The sequence below is a fragment of the Micropterus dolomieu genome, linkage group LG12, assembly GCF_021292245.1.
Source record: "Micropterus dolomieu isolate WLL.071019.BEF.003 ecotype Adirondacks linkage group LG12, ASM2129224v1, whole genome shotgun sequence".
Lineage (NCBI taxonomy): Eukaryota > Metazoa > Chordata > Actinopteri > Centrarchiformes > Centrarchidae > Micropterus > Micropterus dolomieu.
Window position 1 is genome coordinate 20,592,123 of NC_060161.1, and position 23,160 is coordinate 20,615,282.

At 40.1% G+C, this 23,160-nt stretch overlaps 1 long non-coding RNA gene across 1 annotated transcript in view; it reads left to right on the forward strand.

Moving 5' to 3' along the window:
* The first annotated feature begins 3,455 nt into the window (after window positions 1-3,455).
* Window positions 3,456-23,160, forward strand: part of LOC123980612 — a 44,943-nt gene continuing 25,238 nt past the window's right edge. Inside the window, exon 1 of the long non-coding RNA XR_006827530.1 lies at window positions 3,456-4,045. This is a non-coding gene — a long non-coding RNA (uncharacterized LOC123980612). The remainder of the gene's footprint in view (window positions 4,046-23,160) is intronic.

Genomic DNA, 23,160 nt, shown 5'->3' on the forward strand with positions numbered 1-23,160 from the left:
GAATTGACTTTAAAATTTTATTGATCACTTTTAAAGCTCTTCATGGCCTCTCGCCTTGTTATATTTCTGAACTTTTAGTCCCATACACACCAGCACGTACCTTGAGATCCTCGGGCAGAGGTCTGCTATCTGTTCCAGAGTCTCGACTGAAAACTAAAGGGGACAGAGCGTTTGCTGTCAGGGCCCGAGGCTCTGGAACAGCCTGCCCGAGGAAATCAGGTCAGCTGAGTCAGTGAACTCTTTTAAGTCCCTTCTTAAAACATACTTTTATAGGAGAGCCTTTCCCGATCTTATTTGACTTTATTTTATCCCTTTTATTTTATTCTATTTTACGAATTTTATATTTATCTTAAACGTGTATTTTAGTCTTTTCAATATGTATTGTTTTTGTATTATTGTCTCTTGGGTATTATTGTCTTTACACTTGTTAAAGCACTTTGTAACTTGTTTTTGAAAAGTGCTCTACAAATAAAGATTATTATTATTATTGTTATTATTAATTGGTGTCTAAAAATTGTCCGTAGGTGTGAATGTGAGTGTATGGCCCTGCGATGGGCTGGCAACCTGTCCAGGGTGGACCCCGGCTTTCGCCCGATGTAATCTGGGATTGGCTCCAGCGACCCTGTACGCAGGATAAAATGCAATTACGACTTGTCAAAATGATGTTGTTGATATAAAACTCAGGAGTTTTCTATAAATAAATTTCATTCTCTTTTTTTCTCAAGCCTGATGACATCATCAGGGTTAGACTTTATGAAGCTCCTTCAGAACCACATCAACTGTTTTCATATGCTGAATAGTACTCTCCATAATTAGTAAACAGCCCTTCTATGTGTAAAATTGTTGAAGTCTTGTCTTCATAATTATGTTAATAACGGTGCCATTGCTGAAAAAGAAATTTGGTGGCGCAAGAAACATGACTGTTCAGTGGCATGAAGGTCCCCTGTTTCTTGTTTTACTATAGGCATGAATCAATAAATAAATATATGCAATTTCCATTTTTTATACTGTTTGTGGTGTCTGCTGTAAACCTATTTTTGCCCAGTAAATTTCTGATGTACTGATGTAAACAATTTAGCTAGTTCTCATGTAACCATATATCAGCATTTACATTGGTGAGTACAGTGTTATCATAACCTATAGAAAAAATGGCCAAAACTGTGAAAATAACCCAAGCCAGATCCAGAATTGTGCTTTACTGTAAAAAACACAAGCACTCTGGGATTAAAAAAACAAAACTAACAATGACAAAAAAGCTACCCTTACAAGAAAAAGTTGGAATGAAACCTTTCATATGGTCCCAGAAAAATGGCTCCTTGTGCGGCTGTATGGAGAACACAATTGAATACACTCATTGTTATTTACTCTGGGTGCCTCCAACTGCAAATTAACCCACAATGAGGACACTACTGTTGTGAACAAACAGTGTGGATTTGTGCATTTTATATCAAATAAATTTGGACGACTCCAAATTCCTTATCTCTCCCATATCAGAACTCTTTTGGAAAGAGGGCAGGAAACCCTAAACTGCCCCCCCACACACGTAACCATGGCAACTGTCCTTGCTCTTTGTTTAATTATCTCACATCAAAGGATATTCTACTCTTCACAGCCAGGCATGAGGAACTCCAGACACCAGAGGAGGACAGCCCTGAACTCCTTTGTGTAAACAAAGAGTACTGTCTCCTCAAAACTCAAAGCATTACCTTGTTTAATTAAATAATCTTTAAGTTACTTAACTAGGTCTCCACTCCATTTGAGTAGTTATGTTACCATGTTGTTGTTATTTGTTGTTGAAAAGAATGTTTTATTTTTCAGCAAGGATCCCTGACTGTTCTTCCTTTTATGTTGTAACCAATGCTTTGTTCCCCACACTTTCTGACACTTCCTTTAGAAAGGATATGATAAAGAAATGTCATCCTATACTCGATTAATTTTCCAGCTCGAATTTAATGTTAAATAACTAAATTCCCCAGCTCCTGAGCAAAAGATTGTTAAAATTAATAATCAATGCTATCTTCATGTAACCAGAGCTCCCCCAAGTGGACAAAATAAGTATTACATGCCATCGTTCTGAAATGCTGTTTAATGTATAAATGTCACTCTGTATTTACCTGTTCATAATCTGATGCCATTTGTGTATCTTGCTTATACTCTCTAAGTAAGAATGTGTAACAGCCAATATTATATATATTATTATTATATATATTATATTATATTACTAGTTAAGTTCCTCTCATTCTGATGTGATTCCTAGGAAATGCTAACCTTAGGGTTGAACTACTGACAATTGTTTTCCTTTTATCAAATGCTTAAAACTAAGAACGGTATACCTGTTTGACAATTAAGGTTTGATTGTGGGAAGATATTTGATACAATACGCGCAAATAGATTTTTGAATAGACATATTAAGAGTTAAGAAGACAGTCTCTAAGGAAACCGGAAACTAGCCAAACAAAAGCAGCGACACACGCTCTCTCTTCGTTTTTTTGTTCTCTTGGTCCTCTTCGCTCTGCCTGTGCACTTCGGCACGCGCCCAGCGTGCTCCATCTCCCGGCAACGCCCTAAGAAGTTCGACCCGGCGCAGTGAAGGCTCTTTGTTCGTTTCAAGCCACACACGCGAAGCGCCACGACCTCGGCCTTTTCCCTCGTTTCCAGCAACTTTTCTTTTCTTTGTTAAAAGTTATCAGACCGTTAAGTTACACAATTTTAATTCAAGAACGACCGAGTTCTTTTTTAAGCTTTATTCGTCGAGCTAACTTACACTACTCCCACTGAAGCCGGACCCAGTCACGTGGGCCTGCCAGCAGTAACAAAGGACATCCAAAAAGAACAGCCTAATTGCCAGACCGAGGACGGTCAACACTGGAGTGTTTTTCTTCATTCAGACACGGAGAACCCCCGGAAAATTCCTTACCAGAAAGCCAGGAACGGGCAGCTAGCTTGGGCAACAGACCAAGGCAGGCCGACGACCAGCAACTCGGCTGGGAGAAACGACAAGCAGTAAGACCAAACCAAGGCATTCTGTGATCAGTGATATCCAATAGTTTGTTATTAGATTATCTTTAACTCTTAAAACTCATAGCTTGCGTTCATTAGCTGCCCGTGTGAATCAAATTCTCCCCACAATAGAACTCCACATCCTCATTGTTTAGCCATTGTTTATTTCTTTGATGTATATTTAACCGCATTTATATCCACCTTAGTTATTTAATAAATTTCACCGTAATCACAGGAATTGTGTGTGTGTTGTCTACCTCCAAGTCCCTGTCACGAGAATTTACCCCTTCGATATGAGACTGACTGATTGATTTAAGATAATTGAACGATTATTAACTGATCACTAGTGAATAATTGTATAATAATTAAAACGCTACCCAGAGGTCCGGAGACTCTGGGTGAATTAAATCTCCGGTGGTGCCCCGCGAAACGAGAGCTTTATGAATTAAAAAATTATTAATTAAAATTCATAATTTTGTATTAATTCTCATAAGTTTATTAAAAACATAAGTAGACATGCTACACTACAAACACAAATATTCAGGTAACACATGCACATGCAGATGAAGTATATAGGCAGCCATAAGTGCACATACATACACGCCTTTATCAGCACTTACACAAATGCACCAGGCCTGAGGCCGATTTTCCATCATTACATTTCCCCACATCCCTGGGGGTTTTGTGTCGTCTGCTCTCTCTTTTTCTCTACACAAGCTAAGACCTTTAAGTCACCTATAACGGGGGCCACCAATCAATGAGAAGTCTATCCACCAAGGAAAAGAGCCACACAAGGAAAGAGAGAACCATTTAAAGCTTGCGATCTTAAGGTGGTGTAACAGTAAACATAGGTAGTCTAACCCAGTTGTGACCTTCCATCTAATCAGTATTTTGAATGCAGCTTGTGTTTACTTTTAATGCATGACTAAAAAGCTGCAGATAAAATGATGTTGCTTACTTGAGCAGATTACAGAGGTACAGGAACGACCCCCACCCCTCCCCCTCGCAAGAAGGTGTCATTGAGGCAGTAAAGTGCTCCGTGCAAGTGAGTAAAATGTGAAGACACTTCCTTATTCTGATGGTTCTTTAAAGGGAAAAATGGAGGATTTTCATTAGAAAACTCATAAATGGCACAATAAATTCCCGTGTCTAAACTAGAGACAGAGGAAGATTACCTCCATCATGCCAATAGCAAGTGGAGCGAAATCTCACAGACACATCCGTACACTTATCAGCTTCAAAATGACACAATGCTGGTACCAGGGGGACTTAAATATTAATTCCCAGCCCGGTGAATATAAAAATAAATCCTTTTGCTAATCGTGCCGGGAGATGCTCGACGGCGGTAAAAAGGTTTTGTGTAAATTACTAAAAGATTAGTTCCTTTTCTGGTTTATCTACAGGTCCAAACCGCAGAGGTGCATTCCTCAAGCACCTAAAATTCCTCTTTAACTTCCAGATAGAAATGTAAGGTTTTACCTTGTGTGTGTGTGTGTGTGTTTGTGTGTTTGTGCGTGTACTGCAAATTCAGTACCTTTGAGCAGCAGCTCCTTTGAAATCCTGTGATTGTCTCTGGGGAAACAAGATAGTGGTGACGCTTAGAAGGTGCAAAGCTGTGACAGGATGGTATTACCTGCGCGAGATATTACGACGCAGGACGTTTCGGCCAGTTGGACGTTTGTCACATGTGACAAGGAGACGCTGTTTTGCCACGGGATTAGAGCGTATTAGCCAAGATGGGTGCCAGTCAGAGCACACCCAGTTGTATTTACTTATATATTTTTAATCTTTGGCAGGAAATAAACATTTAAATCATAAAGAATTTAAACCTCTCTCTCTGTCACGTAGCTACACCCCACAAACACTGATTACTGGCCCATTTAGTGGACACTTTGCTTTGAACTTGGGAGATGAAAAAAGTAGAGGCTTATTTTATATCACACACTCAGCAAAAATGTTAAAGCACCTTAGCAGATTACCGCCTGCTTAAGGCATCCCTTGGATATGATAATATACTGAAGGGCCATTTAACAATGTGCTTAATAATGAAATAGCCTATTTGCCAGGATGAAACAGTTATAATATCCACATAAAAAACAGGAATCCTATCACCCTCCAGAAATGACCAGCATCACCTCTGTTCTGGATGAAGAAGGTGTAAAATTCTGCCTTTCACAGAAAGATTTGCTCCCTGTTGCACATAAAAGTTTATGAATAGCTTTTACGCTCGCTACACTTGAGTATATAGTCTTCCTTGTATAAAAACCTCAGGACTTGCTTCTTGCAGGAGTCAGAGCTGATCAATTAAAAGCTTATTGATTTGTTATGGAGGCAGTGGGAGAGATAGAGTCAGGGATGTGGGAATTACTGCACCACATAAAGCCTTTTCCTCAATGCAACCTCCTCAACATTAAATACACACTAACAGAAGATCCGGTTGCGTCAGCGAGGAGGCTTTAAAGCCGTGCATATGCTTTATGGTGCTGCTGTGCTGACAGGTGATCCTTTAGGAAATGCATGGACAAGGTGATGTGGTGATCAATGAAAGGACACATGTTGCTTTTCAGACACAATGGGTCTTGTTTTTCAGTTGAAGATTAGAAAATGGCACCTTACGTGTCTGTGTTCTCTGTGAAATCTGAACTTTTTTCCCCCCTTAGAATTCACCATGAATATGCTCTATTTCCTCACACTGGCAAGCGTTACTTACTGTTACTCAATTTTATATAGATTAGAGTGATTTGTGCACAGGCATGAAGTGTGCACACATCTTATAGATGCCTCCTTTAGATATGGATAAAGAGCTTAAGCCTACACACCTTTCTTTCAACCTCGTCTTCCCTTGATTTCTCTTCTCCCTCCTTTGTCACTTTCTCATCCCTCTCAAGCACAAACAGAAACTCTCTCTCACACAATCACACACACACACACACACACACCCCTGGAGCTTAATTTGCAATAGAAGACTACTTCATTTGAATGTCTTTGATGTTGCGTGGCTTTGCTCAAATGAAGTATCTGATCCCAATCCCCTGGACAGATCCACGTGGGCGTATCGGTGTAACCAACCACCACTAGCATCCCCATCCTACTACCAGTTCCTTTTCTTTGTGTTCCTCACCTACAATTCATTCCATCCCTCTCCATACCCATCAACAATCTATCAATCTCAAATTTAATTCATTTACAGCTTTAACAAGCATGCTTACGTGCCTCGTCATCCGGGTAATTTATGGAGATGGGGTCTCGGGCTCGGTCCCCTGGTGGCCACAAGGCCTTGGTATGTTGCTAAACTTGTCTTTGGCACACATTTGCTTAAAGAAGAGGGCAAATGTAGAAAGATGGACATTGTGGAGAGCATTTAAAGGACAGTGTTTTTTTTTTTTACAAATCCTTATACTTTACATTTTACTAGACCATTTTACATGCCGTGTAGTATTGCCATCCCAGTCGGCCATTGGTTTTCATTCATTTCCATACAGTAAAGAAAATGTTACATTATAATTACAAGGTAGGCCTAGTGCATTTATACTGCATTACATCTTAAAATGAATGTGATTTTGACAAAAATAAAGACAGACCCTAAGACTTTTTGGTGGATTACACAACTGAAGCAAGATTCAAAAGTGTAAACTGTAAAAGTGTTAGCTATGTTAACCACATGTTATTTGGAGTAAATAGGTTAAGACATGCACAACCACCGGGACAGTCCTGGGAAATGTCATGTATTTTGGAATTAGTGCAACATATTATTAAAAAGTGATAGACAGCTGACAGAGAACTAGGCTGAAGCCGAAGCATTAGTTTAAAGAAAAGGTTTAACATTTTTGGGAATACACACCACCACTCTCACATCTGTGGGTTAAGTATGGAGGTAGAGCCATGAGGCAACCTTGAAGGGGGGGGGGTGGATACACAGGCTCTCATTAAAGTAAAAAAATGTACCTACCAACACCATGTTCAAAAACATAAATTATTATAATGTCTTATCATGAGACAGAAATACAGTCTTTATTGGCTTAGTTATTTCTTGGTGTAGTTTTGAAATTTGATAAGACCTAAGCTAGCTTCCTTTTTACAGCTAACCTAGGCTAATTACCTCCCAATCCTAGGTACATACTGAATGCAGAAATGAGCAATGTTGGGCAGTAGTAATGCTTTGAAGTAATGTGATTAATTGACTTGTTTGCTGCTCTCTGCAGACTGGTCTAGGACCTGCTAGCTTAGCACAGGTGCTTGAGGTGTGGACTGACCTCTACCAGGAGAGGAGAAATGTCTCTTGGTAACTCCAAAGTTGTCTTATTGTCTTATACATCTTTTGTATTCCTATGGTTAGGTAATGGTAATTCTGAGATGATTATTAACAGAGCATAACGGTTTTTTTTCTCAACTGAATGCATTACGCTTCCGTATAATACTGCGATGTTTTGTTTTTATGATGTAAACTCTTCACACTTGCAGGAAGGTTGCTACTTCCACAGTGTGCTATAATCTACACATCTAACTCTTGGAAAGAAAGTGAACTATCGTATTTCCCTAAATGTTGAACTGTTCCTTTAATAATTTTGTACACTGATTAACTGATTGCGTTTGGGAATGTTTTGGTGGTATGTTAGCAAAATCCAGCTGCAGCCTAATAAAGGGATAAGAGCATCATAAAAAAAGCCCAGGTTTGTCAATGACTGTGAACATAAAGGAGAATAGAAAAGGGAAGCTGAAAATGTGCAGATTAAACAAACAATGCGCCGGTATTTCCTAGGTGCTTGGGGTGCTTGCATTGCTGGAGTGGCACAGAGTGAGAGTAAATATACACATGCTTTAACATCCAGTCTCAGCACCATCTTATGCCTTATTGGGGCTAATCCTGTGTGTACACCCCTCACAGGCTTACAAATGCCCCCATAGTCTCCACTGGCACCGTCAAACACAGAGAGCCTTGCTGAAGAGCTCTATTCAGAGCAGAAGCATGCAGCAAAGTGTGTTAAAATGACCAACATGTGCAAACAGGCTGGCAGTCAGCAGCCCCAGAAGTACTAATTATGGTGATGAGTTAGTGGGCAAAAGCTGAGGGATTTTAAATGGCATGCGTTGCACAAAAATATTACTACTCTGCTGTTAAATCATTTGTTAGCCTATAGTGCAAATAAAACATTGTATTCTAATTTACCGTGGTAAGACTGTGAGCACAAATGGTCAATGGACAAGTGGTCAGTCTTCAAAATCCTACTAAACACATAAGAGTAATAATGATGATAATACTATTTCACACATTATTTTAAAATTAATATCACTGTTTTAGCTGATGAATTATGGATGCAGCCATAAGAAATTGTTCAACATTTTAGGAAATACATTTATTAAGTTTCGTGCCCAGAATTAAATAATAAGCTAAATATAGCTCTTGTGTCGGTACTTTAAATATAAAGCTACTGCCAGCAGCTGGTTAGCTTAGCTTAGCACAAAGACTGAAACCAGGGGGAAACAGCTTGCCTGGCTCTGTCCTCTAACGCTGACTAATTAACAGTTTGGGCTCTATTTAAATGATCTATAGCACAAAGTGCCTGGTGCACGTGCATTTAGGGTTAGGCCCACTCCACTTTTGCTGGTTATACGGCAAATAATCTGGGTGCAAAGTAAGGCGCAAGGTGCAAAGGGGTTACATTTAATCTTTTTATTAATCGCAGTTGTATTTGAGGGGTGACATGAATTAAACCAATCTTTATGTATGGCTGAATTTGTGACATACCTCCAGTAGAACTCAGGTGATGCTGGATTGACCCTCTTGCAAAGAAATGCAGAGCAGCAGTGACTGTGACAGCAACGGCATTAGTCTCCAAATCAACTGACAGAAAATTACATCTGTTTACGTCTGTTATCGCCTGGAGGGATAAGCAATGTTTACAGTGGCACTCGTCTTTGCTGAGGGATAGGTACAGTATGTGGTCCTTGGCTGGTGGACCCTGTGCCTCTGCCATCTCCCAATCCTCTGTCCCATCAACAGCTCCATTTGACTGCATATAAGCAAATGCAATACTGAGTGCTGCTGTGTAACCCTGTGTGTGTCTAACAAGCAAAGCATGTGCTCGTTGTGAACAAACGGGAACCTCCGGGTCTGAAAAGGAAAGTCAATGCAGAAGTGCCTAATGAACGACTGAATGAATATGGTCTCAATTGCTAGTTTCGTCTTTTTCAATACAGCATGATGCTCATTTTGTAAGTTATGCTTCCATTAAGTGTTAAATACATGATAAAGCAGGGTATACTTCAGTGCGTGGTACATACTTAAGTCACTACCACGGCGACCCGTCAAGCATGGCAATGCGTATCCTCCCAGGTCCACCCTCTCGTCCAAGTATGGTGACTTCAGGTTCCAAAAAAACAAGATGGCGACGGCCAATATGCCAATCTTGAGGCTTTGGTAGTCCACAAACAATGGGTGACATCAGGGTGGCTACATCCACTTCAAACAGTCTGTGGTTGTGAACCTGACTATGCAGGCACCTGTGTAGTGTACCAGCCAGTGTGGGTTTGATTATTTTATATCAAAATATTTGGAGATTCCAAAATTCTCTTTGTCTCTCCCTGAGAAAAAGGGGGGGGGGGGTGAGATATCAACCCTCAACAGACAGCCGAAGTACCACAAAGGAGGGGGTGAAAAGTTTGCTCCACTCCCAAGTGCTGCTTGGGTAGTTTCAGCCTTAAAACCTACCACCTCCGGTGAAGTTGAGATAACAGACTCTATGCATGACTGTTAAACTGACAATATTAACATTACAGGGAGACTAACCTCAGCCTGAACCAGGCTGTGAGGACCTCAGCAGCCATAAACTAAACAACCTCTAAACATTCCCGAGACCAAGAGGGCCGAGTAACCATGGTAACAAAGTCCTCTTTCAGAATACCTCAGACATCAAAGACTCCTTCTTCAGTCTTGACTCTCTACCCCACCAAAGAGCCATTAATTTGGACTCTTAACATGTCTTCTCACTTTCACATCTAGGTGTGAGAAACTCCAGACGCCAGAGAAGGCCTATTACCTTGTTTAATTAAATAATCTTTGTTAAGTTACTTAGCAGGTCTCTCCACTCCATTTGAGTAGTTATATTACCATGCTGTTGTTGTTCAAAATAAGAATCCATAAAGATTTAATTTTGCAGTGCTCTTTAAATTTCAGCAATGATCACTGACATTCCTTCAAGTTATGTTTTAACTAATGCTTTATCCCCAACACTTTCTGACACTTCTTTTAGAAATGATATGATACAGAAATGTTATCCTGTGCTACTTAATTAATTTTCTAGCTCAAATTTAATGTTAAATAACTATTTCTTCCCTAGTGAGAGGATCAATTGTTCTCTCGTGGAACCAGTGTCCCCCAAGAGGACAAACTCAGTATTACAGGTCCCTGTTTCTTTAAAGCCTCTCTCGCTGTTTTAATGTATCAGTTTGTATTTTATTGGGTATAATCTGATACCATATTCGTGTAACTTGCTTATATTCTCTAAGTAAGAATGTTTAACAGCCAATATTATCCAGGAAATGTTAGTTAACTTCATGCTATCATGAAATCCTGAAAATGTGTTTAACTGATAACCATTCCAATCATTACAACGATTAAGTAACTGTTTCCTTTCCTTTTTATCAAACGCTTAAAACTAAGAATGGTATAACTGTTTATGACATTTAAGTTTTGATTGTGGGAAGGTATTTGATTGAAGTACACGCAAATAGACTTTAAAATAGACATTAAAGTTGATGGACAGCCTCTCTCAGGAGACCAGAAATAAATCCTCAAGGGAAACACAGCCCCCTCCTGGGACATGCCCTAAGAAACAAAACACGGTGGCACGCTCCGCTCACTCTCTTGTTCTCTGGTCTCTTAGCTCTTGCTCTTTGCTCTACATGCTTACGGAGCATGTCCCGTCTCCCAGCAAGGAGTCCGGTCCGACATTGCCGCAAAGTTTTTTTTGTTCTTTTCAAGCCACACGCGCGAAGTCTCGCTCCCTTTCGTGGAAGTTATTCTTTTCTTTTGTTTGTTTGTATAAGGTATCAGATCGTTTTAAGTCACGCAAATTTTAATTCAGAAACAACCAAGTTTCTTTTTAAGCTTTATTTCCGTCGAATCAACTAACCTCACTCCTCCCCACGACAATGAAGCCTGTGAGGCCAGCCACGTGGGTTAGTTATGCCAGCAGCAGCCCAAAGTACATCAAAACCCACGAATTGAGCCAAGGTTAACAGCCATCACTGCAAGTTTCTTCAACTAAGTTACCAGCTGAAGGAGCAATTCCCTGGCAGAGAAAGCGACCGGAAAACGGCGTGTTAAGCCGTCTCAACTGAGAACGCATGAAACTCAGCCAGCGTGGGGCCACTGAACACCAGACGGTGGAGGAACAACAAGCAGTAGCTAAGGAACCAACGGCATTTTGTGGTTGAGTTGATGTCCAATAGTCTTTTAATGCGTTAGTTTAATCCTAGCCAAATTTAACCTAGTTATTATCATATAACCTGCGTTTATTAGTTCTCTTTCTCTCTTAGATCTCTTATCTTAATCAAATCCTTCTCCACAATAACCAACTAAATTTAGACCAACTAAATTCACATTGAACTACCACCATTCCCATTGTCTGTATCCTGTTTGTTTAGCCATTGTTTATGTCTTTGATGTATATTTAACCGCCTTTATATCCACCTTTAGTTAGTTAATAAATCTCACCGTAATCACAGGAACTGTGTGTGTGTGTATTGTTTGACTCCAGGTCACTGTAACGGAGGATTTACGCCTTCGATATGAGATTGACTGACTGATTTTATAGAAATGATTGAGCAATTACTACTAACTGATCACTAGGAATACTTAAACCCATAACGTTACCCAGGGAGTCCGGAGACTCTGGGCGAACTGATCTTCCGGTGGTGCCCCGAAACGAGAGATATATGAATTTATGAATTAATATTTCTGGATAATTAATATTCATAATTTTTATTTAACCGTAAGGTAGGTATGCTACACATGTTATATATCTAAATAATGCACCCTTTAATACTGCACCATTAACTTTAGACCAGGTTTTTGTTGGTCAATGGCGCAATCACTTTCAGTTGCCTCAGGATAGCAATGTGCCAACAATGTGCCTGACCACACCTCATTTCCAGACCAACACGCCCATGGGCACACAGATGGATGCAAGTACATTTGCTCCTTACAACATGAGTGCCTGGTGTGAAAATGACATCTGCGTGGTTGGAAACTAGTAATAACATTTGTGTTGGGCTGTGCATTGCTTTGCGCCGGATGTAAAATAAGGCCCTATATATCTTATTTGTTCAATCTGTGTCAAAATTTTGAATATAATGTTTTTGTGTCAGACTATTTCTAAGCTAATCTCCCTAGCTCTAGCTACATAGTTAGCGTACAGCAATGAGAGCATTATCGATCTTTTCATCCAACTCTTGGCAAGAAAGCTAATAAGTATATTTCTCTTAAAGTTGTTTAATGTCAGTTTTTTAACAGATCTTTTGGCTTTCTTTAAAGCTTAATGTAAATGAAGGATTTCCTTGCAGGTTCAGGCTTTTGATCAAGATTCAAATCAAATAAATAGGCTACTATCTTAAACCTACTGTATGAGTGAATGTGGTACAACAAGGGTAATATCTAACAGGATAGATATCTTTAGTTGATCTGTCTAGGTCCTTATCAAAACATTTCAGAAGACCACCTGTGTGATTTCCACTTCAACTGTCATCTGTAAATGAGAAAATCTCACCTCAAGTTTGCGCTTTCTGCCACAACCTTCTTGACCTTCAAGAGTGTACACAAGGCGCCCTCACTGAAGTGTTCATTCAGAGGGTTTGTGTTTGAAGTGTGTAGGGCGACATTCGTTGAGGCGAAAATAGGGAAGAGAGGGTCAGCATCAAGTCAACCTTAAAAGGATGCAAAGCGTTGAAATGTCTTATCATAAACACTCCTTCTGTGCCTTGATTATTCCTCAGAGCCACTGATATTGAACCTATGCTTTGACTGGAAATCGAACACGATTTACAGTAACACTGACTTAGCAAATCTCCTCTCTTTAGATCATGTGTGGAAAATGTTCCATCTCTGAAGAGGATACCAGAGCCATACTGTCTGCTAACAGAAGGAACAGTCACTATAGCAGCCATTTTATGCACTTTAATTTGTTGTTATTTGCACACCTGATAGAGAAAAGCCGCCCTCTGGCTCTCCATTCGTTAGTGGCAGGGATTTCTGGAGTTTAGTTTTGATGTTGTCTGGCTTTAGTTTGCTTGTTTACCTCTGAGGACAAAGGGGAGGCTGATAATGTGGCAGCAGAGTCATGGCCGCTGGCCCTTTTTGATGAGGAGAGAGGTCTGTTTGACTAATTACCCTGGTGGTCAGACCACTTGTTTTTCCAATGCCACATTCTTATGTGTTCTCTCTCTCTCTCAGGTTATTTGTCTCCACAGTTCGTGGGCATACGCGCTGAGCCATGACATCTAACGTAGATATTTGCATTTGAATTAGCACTTCGAATCACTACGTATTGACTACTTGCAATTACCTTTCTATCGTCCTAGTTTGACCATTTGTTTTAGGGTATTTGTTCTCTTTCCATGGAGTGTTTCTACTTTCTCTATCTTTCTTCTTAGACACCAGAGTTTGGGCCAAACTGTAGTTCACCTTGACCACAGGTCAGAGAGAAGGTGAGTAATGCACAAACCATTGTTTGACATGAAATCCATAATCTGCAAATTGGATCAAATAACTCGTAAATGCATCAGTCAACTGGGAGTTATTGATGGCTATTGCATTGGTCTGTAGCGGAGGGAGAGAACAAAATACTTTATTTATATAAGAATAGTGCAATCACTCTCAAGAGTTGAAGGCTGGACATACATGTATTTCAATGAGCAATGATGATCTGATGTTTCATCATGAATTATTTATATACAAAACCCCACCTTTACATGAAGAACACCATGTATGATTGAAGATTTGGGCCAGCTGAAAAGATTTTTTTGTGTTTTTACTAGTGGTGGGCAATGATTAAAAATTTTAACTGCGATTAATGGCATAGTTATGTGCAAAATTGAATAATGAATTCTAAAGTAGTGTATTGTGCACTCTTAATTTAAATGTACTGCTATATACACAAAAGTGCAATAACATGTGGTTTGCAAACACTTTAAACAAATAATGTGCTCTTTACCAGCAGTATTCCCTTTAAACAGTAGCAATAAAATATTTCTTGTAAATCTCAACTTAAACATTAATGTAATCAAATATAAAACCAAAGCTATTTAACACTGCCAGGGCATTGCCTTTTATCTAGCTTGTTACCAGAACATCATAACAGGCTCCTTCTGAGCAACAGGTTAACATAGGTTAACATAATCTGTTTTCTTTTCAGCAGAAACATTTTCTTTTATCAGGGAGCAGCATAAACAGTCTTTGTTCAGTAGCCAGTGTCCCTGTTGAGGCCTGGTAATGCCCGGAGGTCCGATGCACCTTTGGGGCAGGTGTAACGTAAATTATCTGCCACCAAATACGCAAAAATAATGTTTGCTGCTGGGGCTGCAGTAGCTTCAACATCAGCTGCAGTACTCAGCGTAGTGCAGGCACAGGCACTTGAAGGAGTAAAGGAGAGCCATGTCCACAGCCAGGCAGAGGAGGAGGCGTGTGTTAGCGAAGCAGAGGTACAGAGTCACCGTGACAGGGCTGAGGAGAGTATAGGTAAAGCAGTAAGCATGGAGTAGCTAAACCTGTAGGGACCTGTTTGAACTTGTTTGAAATGGCAGATGTTGTCCCCATCACTTTTTTAAAGCATGTGTTAAAAATGTTCTAAAAAAACCCAACTTGCAACTAGAAATGTTAGAAATTAATGCTATGACAAAGGTTTATTTGCACAATATGAAAACCTGATATGTAATGTCAACATAGTAGAAACATTTGTTGTCCAAAAAATGAAACTTAAAGGTCCAGTGTGTAATATTTATGAGAATCCATTGACAGAAATGCAATATAAGATCCATAACTATGTTTTCAGTGGTGTATAAAGACCTTACATAATAAACCATTGTGTTTTTTTTTACCTTAGAATGAGACATTTATATGTACATAACCGCAGGCACTCCCTTCCATGGACGTTACCACATTGCGTCGTCATGTTTCTACAGTAGCTGAAAACGGACAAACAGCGCTACAGAATGCGTTTCATCACTATGTTCTTCTTGTTCTGCTTCTGGTTGAATTCAGGCAGTGCAGACACTCATCACTACGCTGAATACCTATGTTCAAAGAAGAAGAAGTAGTAATAATAGACAGTAATAATACACAGCAGAGGTCTGCAAAATAGTTTTGCATCAGAGAAATATTTTCAACCATTAGATGGTGGATGAGAATGTAAGACACAATATAGAATTTCACTGACATGTTGTTGGGTTAATTCAGTGTAAGATTAACAACCCAAGGGTTTTGTGTTTGATCCCACCTCGGGACAACCTATTTTCTTCTTCTTCTTCTTGTCTTCAACAAATTGATTCTGCAGCGACTGTTTCTCACATTACGGCATATGGGTCCGTGTATGTTTTGATAGTTTTTTTTTTTCTTTTGAACCAATAAACGAACAAACGAGAAAACCACCTTTTTTTCGTTTGTCGTGTCTTTGGTACAGGCACGAGGCAAGATGTCTCCCTTTGGAGACTCGGGCTTAGGTTGAAGACATGGTGAAGGATCCCCCATAACTGTGGGGCCAGGCTTTGAGCACCAAAGAGATGGCGGACACCATCAGGGTCTGCAGCCTTGTTAGAGTGGAGTCTCCTCAGCTGTCTTCTCACCTGGTCAGCAGTGAGGCACACAGAGGTCACATATGAGGAGGGGAGGAATCACATCCAGAGCTGTATGCCTTCTTAACGTTAGCATACAGCAAGTCCAGGGTCCTCTCCTCTTTAGTATGGCAGCTCACACACTGGGTGAAGTTGGTTAGTGTCCATGGTGACGTGGTTGAAGTCACCCAAGATCACTATGAGGGCACTCAGGTGTTGAGTCTGGAGTTCAGCAATGGCGGTGTGAATGACGTTACACGCCGACATCGGGGTGGCAGAGATTGCATGTGAATTTCCCATGGAAGATAATATGGCCGGAGTCCCATAGCAAGCAGTTCAATGTCTGGGTTACAGATACGCTGTTTAATCGTAATGTGACCTGGCATTCAACCATCTTTTGTTCACTAGAACGGCAAGCCCCCCACCTTTACGCTTACCGCTCTTGGTGCAATCCATGTCAGGCCTAACAATCTGAAAGCTATCGATGGAAAAGTTGTGGTCAGGAATATCTAGGTGTAGCCAAGCCTCCGCGAAGCACATTAAACTACACTCCCGGAACTCCCTCTGACTCCAGGCTAACGCTGTTAGCTTGTCCATTTTATTAGCCAGTGATCTCACGTTGCCCATGATGACAGGGGGAGACACGGCTTAAATCTCCTTCTCCTGAGTCTCTGTTGTCTGGACCCCTCTCTCTTCCCACGCCGTTTCGTATCTCCCCTGCATCCTCTGTGCGTCCTCCTCCAGATCTCAGCGGGGATGTCCGTTGACCTGGGCGCCATGTCGGTTTTCTGTAGTGCGATCAGCTGGTCCCGAGTGTAAACAAAGCGGCCATGTAGTTTCTGCACAACAGTGCCGTGACTCAATGAAAGGAAAAAATTCACAGCTAACAACCAGACCAAAACTCTCTCAACTTGCATGATTAGAGAGAGTATAGCTTAAATTACTTATAGGCCTACACCAAAAATCACACACGTGAGATATAAAAAAGAAAGTTAGAAAGTTAGAAAATAAGACGACAAGCAGGAGCAACTGCAACAGGTTGCATGTACGGTTGGTGCATGCACACACAACGTTGCCGAAGCCTCCCTCCACTGCTTGTTTGGGTGGGTTATTTGCAGGTTGATCAACATCCCACCCCTCCTGTGACCCATGGTTTGACTGTATGTGTATTCAGAGCCAGAGAGCAACGGACTTTCAAAATAATAATAATAAAAACTGTGTTAACGTGCGATAAAATAATTTTCGCCGTTAATTAATTAATGTGTTAACGCAATAATAATGAGTTAACATGCCCAGCCCTAATTTTTACGTTAAAGCTCTCTTACTTTTACTTGTGAGTCTTGTTTGAATGAAGGTTAATTTGCCAAACTCTTCTAACATTAAAAACTTAAATTGCTTAAACCTGATGAGAGCCATGTGTTCATTATAAGGTGGAGGTGTCTGTGAGATTTAGGCGCATAATCAACACCACCAAATTTCTATATAAGTCTACCTGTTCCGTTGTGTTTGAGGACAAGTTTTATTCCCAAAAATGTTACACAAGCAAGACAAATTTCACACTGCAGAGTTTGAAGTCCTGATGTTAGAAATCCGAAGTAGTTGTATTACGCAACAATTACTCGCAAGAATATATATAGTTAGTACTTATTAGTTTATGTGGTCACATATTGAAAGTCCAATTGAAAAAAACTGATTGAAATTAAATCATTATGATGTTTTCCTCTCTTTGAAAAAGACGCTCTCTGTAACTCTGGTAAATTTTGTTTGTATCTAAGAGAGAATTCAAAATACAAGACAATTGGTGAATGCAACAAACACTCTGAAAACACTTGTATACTTGTGTACTTAAAGTGAATTTGTTTGTATGAGTGGTAGTTCATGACGCCCACAGAATGTGTGTATTTTTATAGATGTAAAAAAGTGATATTGCGCAATACAGTATTTTAAATGCACAAAATACAAATATAGCCATTTCATAAGGCCACATCATTGAAGCTCCTCTCCACCACAGACGACTGCATTATTATGCTCCAAATTGAAATGACTGTTGCTATTCTCCAGGCACGCAAACCCATCCCGGCTTTGGCATGGTCATTTTCAGTATTTGGGTTCCATCTTGTCTCCTGATGAAGAGCTTTGTATGGACCACCTGCGCTCAGGGCCTGGACAAGCAAAACTCTGATTGCACAGTGAATAAAGCACATATGCGGCCAGAGAAGCGGCACCATGCCTGTGCTAAGTGGCACCTTAACATGCAGCGCATCCTGGGGGTCTGGCTGTCCACCTACACTGCAGGCATTGGTCATGATGCAAGATATTGACCTGTTGAAGGACATAGAGAAGCAAACAAACCAGAGAGACTAAAGCACAGGGTGGTGAACAGGAAAGAGATTAAATTATTCTAATGATTATAAAATTAAGACAGATCTTTTCTCTTTTTAAGTGTTACTCTTTGAAACACAATAATTAAGCTTTAATTTCTGACCAAAACAATGCAGGGAACACTAGTCTTTGGATGGTTATATGTATGTTTATGTGTGTTGGGGCAGATGGTGTCTGTGGGGGTGGTGAGTGATAAAGTGTGTATCAACCCAGTAAAGCTGGGAGAGCTGAAGGTGGCTCAACATGATTTTTGCCTGCTAAACTGCTGACTTATGTCCCTGGGTTAAAAGAGACAATAGTTATCTACTGGTGAGTGGGAGGTAATTGTTTTTCTCACTCTGTGTGTGTGTCTCTCTTTCTCTCTCTATATTGAAGAAAGAAGTCTAAAGATTCAAGATAACTGGTCTGTTTATTTGTTTTAGAGACATGCAGCTGCACTGTGTATTCATCTGACATAAAAAGTGGACTTTCGACTGACCTGCAGGGGAGTAAATGATGACAAAAAAGTTAAGATAGCTAGCCAATAGAATGAGAAAGCAGAGAAAAGAAGTTAGCTAAAGAGCTAAAGCAGGCTTCTCAAACTCTAATTACCTGGAGACCACTGGAAGAAATTCAGTGTCTTATAATGAATGAAATCTAAATTTAAACTCTTCACATGCTGAAGTGAGTCCAAGTGCACCACATGGTTAGTATAATAATGCTGCTCTGAATTGTTTTCCTGGAAAATTGCAGGTTTCCCCTCGCTCAGTCAGACATGCTTACATAAAGAAATCGATCATTAATAGTAAATGGTTATATAGTTGGATTTGGCAGAAGGGGCTCTACCTTTTGTGTGAGAACTCAAACAGTCTGAGGAGCAACGAGGATTTTGCTGGAGAACTAATCCCCCCTTAACATACATTCAGTCTTAGTTAAATCAACAGGAAGTCAGCAAATGGCATTAGTGTGAGTGCATTAGCAGAATGAACTGTCAAGTTGTACATGTGTATGAATATGATTGGACTTCAGGAGCCACGCAGCGCTGAATGAGCCAGTATTTGTGAAGCATGTATGAAACAGTTGTGCAAGTGCAGCCTCAGTGTTCTGCCTTGACTAACTCAGTGCTTCATTAGATGAGACAGGAGCAGTTGCAATAAGTCAAAAAACACCTCCTGAAACGGTCCTCCAGGTCAAGTTCAGAGAAAGGCCACTGTAAATCAGAATGCTGGTGGTCTTCCCTATGTGTTCATGCTGGCAAGTTGCAGAGTTAGGCATAGCGTGCTAAATGTAAAATAAAAAGCAGCTCTTTATGGAGAGCTGCAGTTAAACTTCTCAGATTCTTTTCCAAAAGTAAGAAAACCTGATTCAAAACCCCATTGACATTTTTAATAGCTAAAAATTCCACCTTGGGCATAACCTTTCTCAACAGTACAATATGCTGTAGTGCTCACTTCATATGTTTAGTTGGTGAGGATTTTTGGAAAAACAACAATGTTGTTGTTTATTCAGTATTTCAGTATTTCAACACAATTTCCTGTAAGCCCTAAACAGCAGGTTAAACTGGTTTAACAACAGAGACATGGCTAGCGCATCCCTTCTGTAAAAACAGCAGGACAAAGAGGAGCTGTAAAAGTTTGACTTTTAGAGATATTAACAATGACAACACCACCATGTGGTAGATTTTCATGGAGTATGTTGTAGTCAAGAATCGTTTAACTTTGTTCAAATCATCAAAGTTTTACTTTGTAATAGCAAGTGCTAAAGAGAATGCTCATTTGCCTTATGCAAAGTAAACACCAGGAAAATGCTGCACAGATGAAGACAAGACAGATGAAAGAAATTCTGAACGAGCATTTGCAGTGAGTTACAGACACTAGAGGAGGAGAAGTGTTGAAATGACGACCACATGTAAATAGAAAAATAAACTCTGCTCGCTTAGATCTTTGTTCAAGCTTTTAGTTACCTTCTTCAGGGATATGGCGCTGGGGAGCGTGGCTAATGTGACATTTCTTTTGAATTTGTACCAATACATTCATTGTTAATACACCGTAAAAATTACAGTGATCTCAAAATTAGCTCTTCCCACATGATGAAATATTTGCACCATGAGCCTCCCAATCGTTCACAGAACTGGACCTCAGAGCTTTGGGGAACCAGATTGAAGTCCTCGTTGTGGCTACCTGCTGTCACTGTAAACAGGTCGGGGGTCTTTGACCTGAATGATAAAGAACATTCCTTAGAAATTGTGAGGAGCACTGAAGCTTGAGTAAATTCTGATGAGGCAAAAAAAACATCGATTTTAAGCAAACAAAGAACAAATGTTTCGTCTTTAAATAACACTGCATCTCACACAGTTCAGGGCTCTAAAAGAAGAAGAAACAGGAGGTACTGTACTCTATACCACAAGTCCTATTACTTACAGGGTCATGACCTTTCGTCTTGCTTGCCATTTATTTAAGCCCTTGCATCCCTCGCTCAAGCATCAAAACTGTTACACAAGTCTAGTCGGGTTTTGGCTGTGTGGAAGATGTCAAAAGTCAGCTCAGCATTGCACAGAGGTTGCTGAAGAATCAAAGTTCAAATAATTTTCTTGCCAACACAGTGAACTTTGGTCAGCCTTCAGACTTTTGGGTAGTGGTGTATGTTGGCATCAAGCACACCAGTGTGATGTTGTTAGGCACATGTGGCATCAACACATTCTCACTCCTGACTCGTAAAATATTGACGCTTGGTCAAGGCCCTTTGTTGTCCCTTTTTAGCCCTGGGTACGCCTTTTGCATCATTTTTAGATGTTTAGGTTAGCAGCTCTTAGCAACAATAAATATGCAACATCCGGTTACACTTTCACAATAAAACGCTAGTGTTTTGAAACATCGACATTTTGAAACAGCACGTTAATAAAGTTGTGAAATGGAACGCAACAAAACTACTCGGTTAAGGTTAGGAAAACATCATGGTTTGGGTTAAAATAACTACGTATGTCAGTTAACACGTAAGTTAACTTACATCACTTGCGTAACTTACGCAATTTACGTAACTTGCCTAACTTAAATAAAATTAAAGCTGCAAGCAGCGATGGGCAGGCCCTAGCACATGTAGCACGTTGAGTTGTGAGGCGGCTGAGTTGCAAAGCGTTTAACTTGGCCACCACATCCACCGCCACCGCCACAAGTTTTACAACATGGCTTTATGAATGTGTTTTTAAGGGTTTTCTGGGACAGTTTTGAAGTTTATATGGCCAACCTGCAAGGAGTGGCCAATCATAGCGTAAAAGGTGTCATTTTATGTTGCCAGCAGGTGGCGGTATGGCTTTGAGTGAGCACTGGCATGTCGATGTGTTCAGGGCTGTAAATCAGCAAAAGTGACCATTAAATCCAAAATGGTTGACTTCCTGTTGGGTTTAGGCAATGGCTCTGTACAACTTTTTTTTTGTTAATAAAAATTTTAAGTGGATCGGGCTAATTTGTATTTTGTACACATAGATGAAACTGGGGGCTGCTCTGTAGGGGGCGCTTGCAAGCAATTTTGACACGCCCGCCTGAATTACACGTACACGTAGGTGGAACTTTGTCGGGGGGCTGGTCCAATAGGGATCTTACATGTTTCATGCTCGGGCCCTAATAATCCCTTCAGTACCAATAGGGACCTCGCACATTTAGTGCTTGGGCCCTAAATATTTAATGTTGACTTTTTGTTTCACACGGGACATGAACACCGCTCTCCTGGTTCAAAGTCTGTGTTCTGGCCCTCAATCCACCCCAACCACCTCTTTACTCAGTCTTTTGTATTAAATATCATATACCTACCTTTACTGAAGCTACAGGGCTTCCCCCACTGCGTTGAACTATGACGCTATAGGGATCCCCGGTGCAAATACTCACTGTATTTCCTGTTTCATTTTTTCCTTCCTTTCCTTTCCGAGTTTGCTTTTCATTCCACATATGTAGACTCCTCAAAAGGAATTGTATCTGAATGCTACATGGCCGTTGCTCAGAGAAAGATAATTACTGTCACTGACCGCAGCTAAGTTAACACGCCCGCTGGACTTACGTATGTGTGCATTAATCATGTGCACGGACTGAATGGAAATGAAGTTGCCCTTTGTGCCATCAAACTGCAGTTGATGGCTCCAGGTACATTGTGAAAATTATCTGGTTTGTGTAGGCAATTTGCCCTAAAGTACATGAGTGGGAGTGAATTAAAGATATGTCCAACCAATATGATGACGGAGAGAGAAAAGAAATAGAGACTGGATTGGCCTATGCATGAATACAGATGCCTGAAAAATTAGATGTTGGAAGATACATTTATATAACCTGGGTGGAAAAAAGATACAGCAGTGAGGCAGAAGGGGGGCGAAGAGGAGAGCAGCGTGGATATTAAGTAATTATCCTTTCAAGCCTAATTTGAGGTGCTGTTTGAAATTAACCTATGCAAATGAAGTGGCTAAATCACATTGAGGACCACAGTGACTCAACAGGACCAAGATTGGTTTGCACATCTTATCACACAACTATTAAACGTAAATTCTGAACTGTAGTAAAATGTTCATGCAATTTATTGAGTAACAATTTTCCATACCATGTGAAAAGGTTATTTTGCTTGTTGTTATGTTATTTCCCCCTCGTGTTTAAAATACAGTATTATCAAAAGAAAGCCAGTATTCAATATAGCTCTAGGCCAACCAAGCAAAGGCTGGTCATTGATAAAGACCAGGCAAAAAACATTTTTGGGTAGTGAAATTACTTGTACTCTAATGGCTCTAAAGGTAAATTGTTTTATAATTGTTAAAGAAAATATTGCAGTGTTTCCCACAGGATTTTAAGACACTAAGGTGGGTGGGCGTCGGACCCTCTGGGAGTCAATAAAAGTCAACAAATTTATTTAATATTTTTCCAGCAACCTTAAATCAAATAATAGAAAATAGAATAAGTAATTTCTCAAACATTTTATTGTTGTTGGGATTTTTTTATT